The sequence below is a fragment of the Octopus sinensis genome, unplaced genomic scaffold, assembly GCF_006345805.1.
Source record: "Octopus sinensis unplaced genomic scaffold, ASM634580v1 Contig05376, whole genome shotgun sequence".
Classification (NCBI taxonomy): Eukaryota; Metazoa; Mollusca; class Cephalopoda; order Octopoda; family Octopodidae; genus Octopus; species Octopus sinensis.
This window is the reverse complement of record NW_021828266.1, coordinates 1-7,500: the sequence shown is the minus strand read 5'-3', so window position 1 is coordinate 7,500 and position 7,500 is coordinate 1. Positions and strand designations below refer to the sequence as shown.

Here is a 7,500-nt window from a genome sequence, read left to right as displayed (position 1 = left end):
GATAGATAGATAGATAGATAGATAGATAGATAGATAGATAGATAGATAAACAGACGGACGGACGGACAGACAGACAGGTATCCTTGTGAGTGCGTGTGTGTATGACTTAATCTACCTGCCGTAATAAAATGAGTGCGTTCATATTTGTTTAATTTTTTTTTATTAACAAGCATCTACTTGGCCCATGCATGTGTATATACACGCTTTCTTAAGCATTTACACACACGCGCATACACACACGTGGGCAGAGATTGAAAGACAGACAGACAGACATAGACAGGGTGATAAACAGCATGAAAGAGAAAACAGTAACGAGAGGATATACAGAAAAGAAAGAGAACATCAAGAACAGCAATAAGGAAAATAAAAATTATTAAATAAAAAGAAATTGTGAACACAAAACAAAGAAAAAAACACCTTCAATGCATGAGATTTAATGAGAAATTGTAATGGTGCGATTTCAATCGTAAAATATCAATAAATTGCTGGGTTTTAAATAGGTTCTAAACTGTTTTAAGTCCTTGTTAATGTGAAAACAGTGTGACATATTAAGCAAGTTTACGCGAAAACTCAACATTGCTTTATAACATGGCTATAACGTTGCTATAACGCGACAACTTGGAAATAATGAAGGTAGCTGTTTAGAGGCTGCGTGTCTGTGTGCGCGTGTGTCTGTGTACGCGCGCACACATCCACACACACACATACACACACTTATATATATTTTTTTATTTTTTACTTGTTTCAGTCATTAGACTGTGGCCATGATGGGGCACCGCATTGGAAAACATTTAGCCGAATGAATCCACCGCAGTACATTTATAAGCCCGGTACTTATTCTATCGAACTCTTTTGCCAAACCGCTAAGTTATGGGGACAGAAACATACCAACACGGCTTGTCAAACGGTGATTGGAGAACAAACACACACACACGCACACATATATATGACAGGCTTCTTTCAGTTTCCGTCTACAAAATCCACTCACGAATCGGCTCGTGGCTATAGAAAAAGACCTGCCCGAGGTCCCACGCAGTGAGATTGAACCCAGAACCATGTGGTTGGGAAGCAAATTCCTTACCACACAGCAATGCCTGCGCATATGCATATATGTATATATATATATATATATATATATATATGAATAAAAAATGGAGTTAACGCAGGTGTAAACAAATATTTTTACTTTCGACACATGTTTCGAAAATTCCACTGATACTATTCAAAAGAATAAATGGTATAAACAATGCAATCTTCTCCTCAGGAAAGTGAAAAAAACGAAACTCGTCAATAAGACATTTTAGCAAAAAATGATGGATTTGTATAGCGATAGACAGAACGCTATTATTATTGTTTAAAAAAACGTTATATGATATAACGTCATAAGTAGCTAACAGAAAGAGTAGGGATATTAATAGTGAATGTTAAATATAAAGGAAATTGAAGTTTAAATAATATATAAATATTCAACGTAAACACGAAGTTTCTACCTTCATAAACAAGGAGTTACAACACCTTTACTTGTGAGATTTTTGCTGCCCTGGTAACTATTCATTTATTTTTCCGTGTTATTGTTAACAAGGTAAAAATACACTCATCTATATATATATATATATATATATCTATATAATATATATATATATATATATATATATATACTACATACTGCATACATACATACACACATACATACATACATACATACATACATACATACATACATACATACATACATACATACATATATAATGAATGTTTTGCGAGTTAGTGGTTCTCCGTGTATGCTATGTTTTTATTCGTGTATCCATATACTCCATAATAAGCTGAGTGAAATGTCAACTGAAATATCGGAAGAAAGAATGTTAAATAATCTTGGGAAGACGATATGCAACCAGACTATCGGCAACCGGACCCTGCTGCGTGATACAACCTTGCTACCACCGCCAGCCGCTCCTTCAAAATAGCCAAAATTACACACCTTTCTGTCCCCTTTTCCTCCTAGTATCCAACAATCCACACCTCTTTAACCAGTTTGCTCTTGTCACACTGTTATGATTTCTTCATTAGACATGAAACCTCAGATTCGGATGGGGATAGTCGCAGGCGTCATGAAAACTATTATTTCGTTCGTTGTTGAACCTTTTCTTCAGACTTCGCTTTTATTCGCTGTAGTTAAATCTGTACCGAACAAATAAATGCTATCTTTTACCTTCTGCTGTGTTTCTCTCACAGAACTTCGGTCATAGAGGGGCACCACCTTCAAGGGTGAAGCGGATCGATCCCAGTACTTATTATTTTTAAGTCGTATTCTATCATCAGTTTTTGTCGAACCGTTAAGTTATAGGTACGTAAAAAACCCAGCACCCGTTGTCAGCCGGTATTCAAACCCATCAATATTTGAGTGGAGAGAACGTTTCGATTACGTCGAACCCTGTGCTTCACTGGTATGTTTTTTTCGGGACCGAAAGGATAATAGTTCAAAGTTGACCTCGGCAGGGCTTGATCTCAGAACGCAAAAGAGGCTAAAACAAATGTCGGTAAGGAGTTTAACCGACTTCCTAACGATCCTGGCAGGTCGTCCCCTCAGAAAAATATGATAGGATGGTATAATATAGCAAAGATATGTGCGCCGCGTTCCTATTGATTAATGTAGTCCTAGATATTCTTTTCTTTTATACTGGTTCTAGTCATTTGACTGCGGCCATGCTGGAGTACGGCCTTGAAGTATTTTGCCGAAAAGTTCGACCCCAGAGCCTATTTTTAAGTCTCCTACTTTTTTTATCGGTCTCTTTGCCAAACCGCTTGTTACAGGGACATAAACACACCGACACCGCTAGTCAAACGATGATGGAGAAGCGGAGAAGCACAGACCCACACATGCATACATACATACATACATACATACATACATACATACATAAATACATACATACATACATACATATATACATACACACACACACACACACACACACACACACATATTCTCTCTATGTACGACTTCTTTCAGTTTGCGTCTACAGAATCAACTCACAAGGCTTTGATCAGCTTGAGGCTATTGTGGAAGACAATTGCCCAAGGTGTCACGCAGTTGTACTGAACCAGGAACCGTGTGGTTGGGAAGCAGGAAGACAATTGCCCAAGGTGTCACGCAGTTGTACTGAACCAGGAACCGTGTGGTTGGGAAGCAAGTTTCTTACCACACAGCCACGCCTACGCTAATGAAAAATAATAATAAAAAATAGAACGATTACATCTGGAATACCTTAAATTATTGATTTACCGGACTAAAGGACATGGACAACGAAACTTTCGGAAATAAAATTTCCCACACTTAAACACACACACACACATACATACACACAAGCCTTCATGCATGCGTACAAACATACGTGCGGACACACGGACATACATACATACATATTCGTGAAGGTGTACAATGATTAATGGTATGGCTCAGTTGTAACTTTCTTTTAAGTGCTAGACGGATTACAGAAGACCTTTAGCAAGAGCATATAGTCCATGTAGGACGGCGAGCTGGCAGAATCGTTAGCACGCCGGGTGAAATGCTTAGCGGTATTTCGTCTGCCGCTACGTTCTGAGTTCAAATTCCGCCGAGGTCGACTTTGCCTTTCATCCTTTCCTGGTCGATTAAAGAAGTACCAGTAACGCACTGGAGTCGATGTAATCGATTGAAACCCTTTGTCCGTCCTTGTTTGTCCCCTCTATCTTTAGCCCCCTGGGCAATCAAGAAATAAATAAATATATATATATATATAATATATATATATATATATATATATATATCTATATATATATATATATAATTTTATAATACGAGTATAATTATAATCATAATTAGGGTTCAGCAAAAAATTTGCTTCACCACATACCGAAATTTAGAAATAGCAGCCAAAACTAGCTATTTCTCTACCATAAGAAAATCTCCCAGACTATATGATATATAATATATATATATATATATATATATATAAATATATGTATATATGTAGTATTATGTAGTATTATGTAGTATTATAGTATTACTATAGATATATATATATATATATATATATATATATATGCATATAATAGGCATAAACATACATGCATACAAACATAATACCTATATGCAAGCCATAATTAAGTGCGTGCGTTATACACACACATGTACGAGAGAGAGAGGGGGAGGGAGAGAAAGAGAGAGAGAGAGAGAATGCCAAGCTTACCTTAGATTGTAATGGTGCTGTAATATGTATTTGATGTATAATATTTCCTTGATCCAGAACGAATAGCAACTTCTCCAGCTGTTTTAGTCTAGCAATAAATAAAGTTTAACCACGATTAATGTTATTTTAATCATTTAATATGGGCAATAGTACACACGATAATAATAATAATAATAATAATAATAATAATAATAATAATAATAATAAATCATTTGAATTATTCGTTCTTAACGTGATCTCAGAGCTATTTGGGCTGTTGGCTGTTAGAGCACCAACAAACATTTTCTCATGAAGTGTGTTTAAGGTTAGTCATCTCTCGTTGTAACATCACACACATGCATAAGAGCATACACATACGTACACGCATAGATAGATAGATAGATAGATAGATAGATAGATAGATAGATAGATAGATAGATAGATAGATAGATAGATACATAGATAGATGAGAAGACAGACAAATACACATACAGACAGATAGATATATCTATAGATAGATAGATAGATAGATAGATAGATAGATAGATAGATAGATAGATAGATAGATAGATAGATAGATAGATGAGATGACAGACAAATACACACACAGAAAGATAGATATTCAGTCAGACAGACGGACAGACCGATAGATAGATAGATAGATAGATAGATAGATAGATAGATAGATAGATAGATAGATAGATAGACAGACAGACAGACAGACAGATGTACGATGGGCTTCCACATTTTCCCTCTGCCAAATTCCCTCACAAGGTATTGGTCAGTTCGGAGCTATAGTAGAAGATACTTGCCCGAGTGGAACCGAACTCGAAGCCACGAAGTTACACAGCGAGCCTCTTATCCTCACAGCCATGTCTGCACGTATGTTAAAAGAAACGTGTAGGATGAACATTAAATCGTTGCTATATTTACCTTGTGTGTCGAATAGAATAATAGAGTGTGGAGTCATAGACCCTAATATCTGCTATTGCCACATTATTGGTGTGGACTGGTTTACTGATGGTGGACCCAACCAGAAGGGCTGTGAACTCTGAAATATAAAATTTTAAATTTTAAATTCGGTGAAACTATTGTTATCTCTCGATTGAAAAGTTTTCCTCACGAACTGGGATAATGCCGTTATGAAGACTCGATCTTACGATATGAGTGCTGAATGCTTGTATAGAGAAATAACAGAATTAATAAATGTTTACATTGCTTTCAAATTTTGGCACAAGACCAGAGAGTTCGAGGAGGGGGTAGGTTTCAGTTTCCGTCAACCAAATCCACTCACAAGGCTTTCGTCGACCCAAGGATATAGGAGAAGAAACTTGCTCAAGGTGTCACGCAGTGAGACTGAAGCACATAGCCACACCTGAACCTATTTATTCGACTCCAATTTTTATGTTAGTGAAGGTGCATCGCCTAGAGTTTAAGGTGTGGCACTTCGATTTCCGGAGCGGGAGATGCATTGTGTTCTTGAGCAAGACACTTCATTTCACGTTGCTCCTCTCCATTCAGTAGTAACTGAGAAAACCTGCAACGCAAAGGCTTCCCGTTCAGGAGGGACGTTGTGATCTCGGTCACTTTAACGCCATAGAAACCGAGTAACCAGCTCTATGAGCCCAATGGCTCGAGACAGTACGTACTAATATATATTACTCTTTTTACTCTTTTACTCTTTTACTTGTTTCAGTCATTTGACTGCGGCCATGCTGGAGCACCGCCTTTAGTCGAGCAAATCGACCCTGGGACTTATTCTTTTGTAAGCCCAGTACTTATTCTATCGGTCTCTTTTGCCGAACCGCTAAGTGACGGGGACATAAACACACCAGCATCGGTTGTCAAGCAATGTTAGGGGGACAAACACAGACACACAAACACACACACACATATATATAGATATACATATATACGACAGGCTTCTTTCAGTTTCCGTCTACCAAATCCACTCACAAGGCATTGGTCGGCCCGGGGCTATAGCAGAAGACACTTGCCCAAGATGCCACGCAGTGGGACTGAACCCGGAACCATGTGGCTGGTTAGCAAGCTACTTACCACACAACCACTCCTGCGCCTATGGTTAGATTTTGGTTAGATTTTGGTTAGATTTTGAGTGGGATAGAATCTATCAGGCTTAAAATATTCGTATTAGACGCACATTTTGCTAAAAAAAATGCCTCACCCTCACCCTTATATGCGAAGTTGGTCCTCCTATAAACTTTATTTCACTAAGAGCTATTTTTGCCTGAATATGGGCAGCTGAAATTGAGGTTCGTATACTAAGCAAGTGCGACTTTTATACCACCAAATATTAGTTTCATATTTTGGCACAAGGCCAGAAATTTCGAGGGAGGGGTAAGTCGATTACATCGATCCCTGTGATCAATTGGTACCTATTTTATCGACCCCGGAAGGCTGAAGGGCAAAGTCGACCTCGGAAGAATTTGAACACAAAACGGCCAAGACATACCGCACTCTCAGAAAGTGAGGGCCCAAGTGAAGACGGATACATTAAGATATCGTATCCTGCACACATTATTCAATGAGATATCTACTTCATTTTCAAGAGGGTAGCATTTAATTTACGGATGATTTGACTACTTTTACTAGTAAATTAAATAACAACGTAAAGGTACACACAATGGTTTGTGGGACGAAATTAAATAAGAGTTAAAACATTCAAATCATACCCAAAGAATTTATGCTTAAAATGTTTAAAATATATTCAACCGGAAATTGAAACTGGGCCGTCAGCAACGTTTCTCAAGTACCTTCCCCTCTTCTAAATCCGAGTTGCTCTGTGACGAAACTACTTCATACAAACAAAAACTAACGTTTCTATTCGAAACATTGTAAAGTTCTTCTTATTCAACAATTCCACGTATCTATTCAATTGTATCTGTTTATATTCTATTTAGCTTTCAGTTTTCTTTACTCAGTATACAAAAGTCGAGAATATTTTGGGTTTCTAACTTGCAACACTTGCGATGCTTTAAATGACAGGATTTATTCTAAATAAATTATAAAAATATTTACATAGTTTATTTATGTAATCTATTCGTCCGCTACGCGACGAAGAAAGACACCATCGGTCTTATTCAGTAGTAAAATAAGTACAAGAGATCAAGTTGGATGGTACATTACAAAACGTATTCTCTTGTTTAGATAAAAAGTGAAAAGTTCAACATACCTGCTTTGTCATGTTCCAAAATGGTTCATTTGAAATTACTGAATAAGAAAAGAAAAAAAAACATTTTATACAGATATATATATATCTATATATATATAT

At 37.0% G+C, this 7,500-nt stretch overlaps 1 long non-coding RNA gene across 1 annotated transcript in view; it reads right to left on the bottom strand.

Annotated features, from left to right (window-relative positions):
- Positions 1-7,471, bottom strand: part of LOC118761034 — an 8,270-nt gene extending 799 nt beyond the window's left edge. Inside the window, exons 1-3 of the long non-coding RNA XR_004997117.1 lie at positions 7,402-7,471; positions 5,142-5,259; positions 4,230-4,317 (exon numbers count right to left, since the gene is read on the bottom strand). This is a non-coding gene — a long non-coding RNA (uncharacterized LOC118761034). The remainder of the gene's footprint in view (positions 1-4,229; positions 4,318-5,141; positions 5,260-7,401) is intronic.
- Between the last annotated feature and the right edge of the window lie 29 nt (positions 7,472-7,500).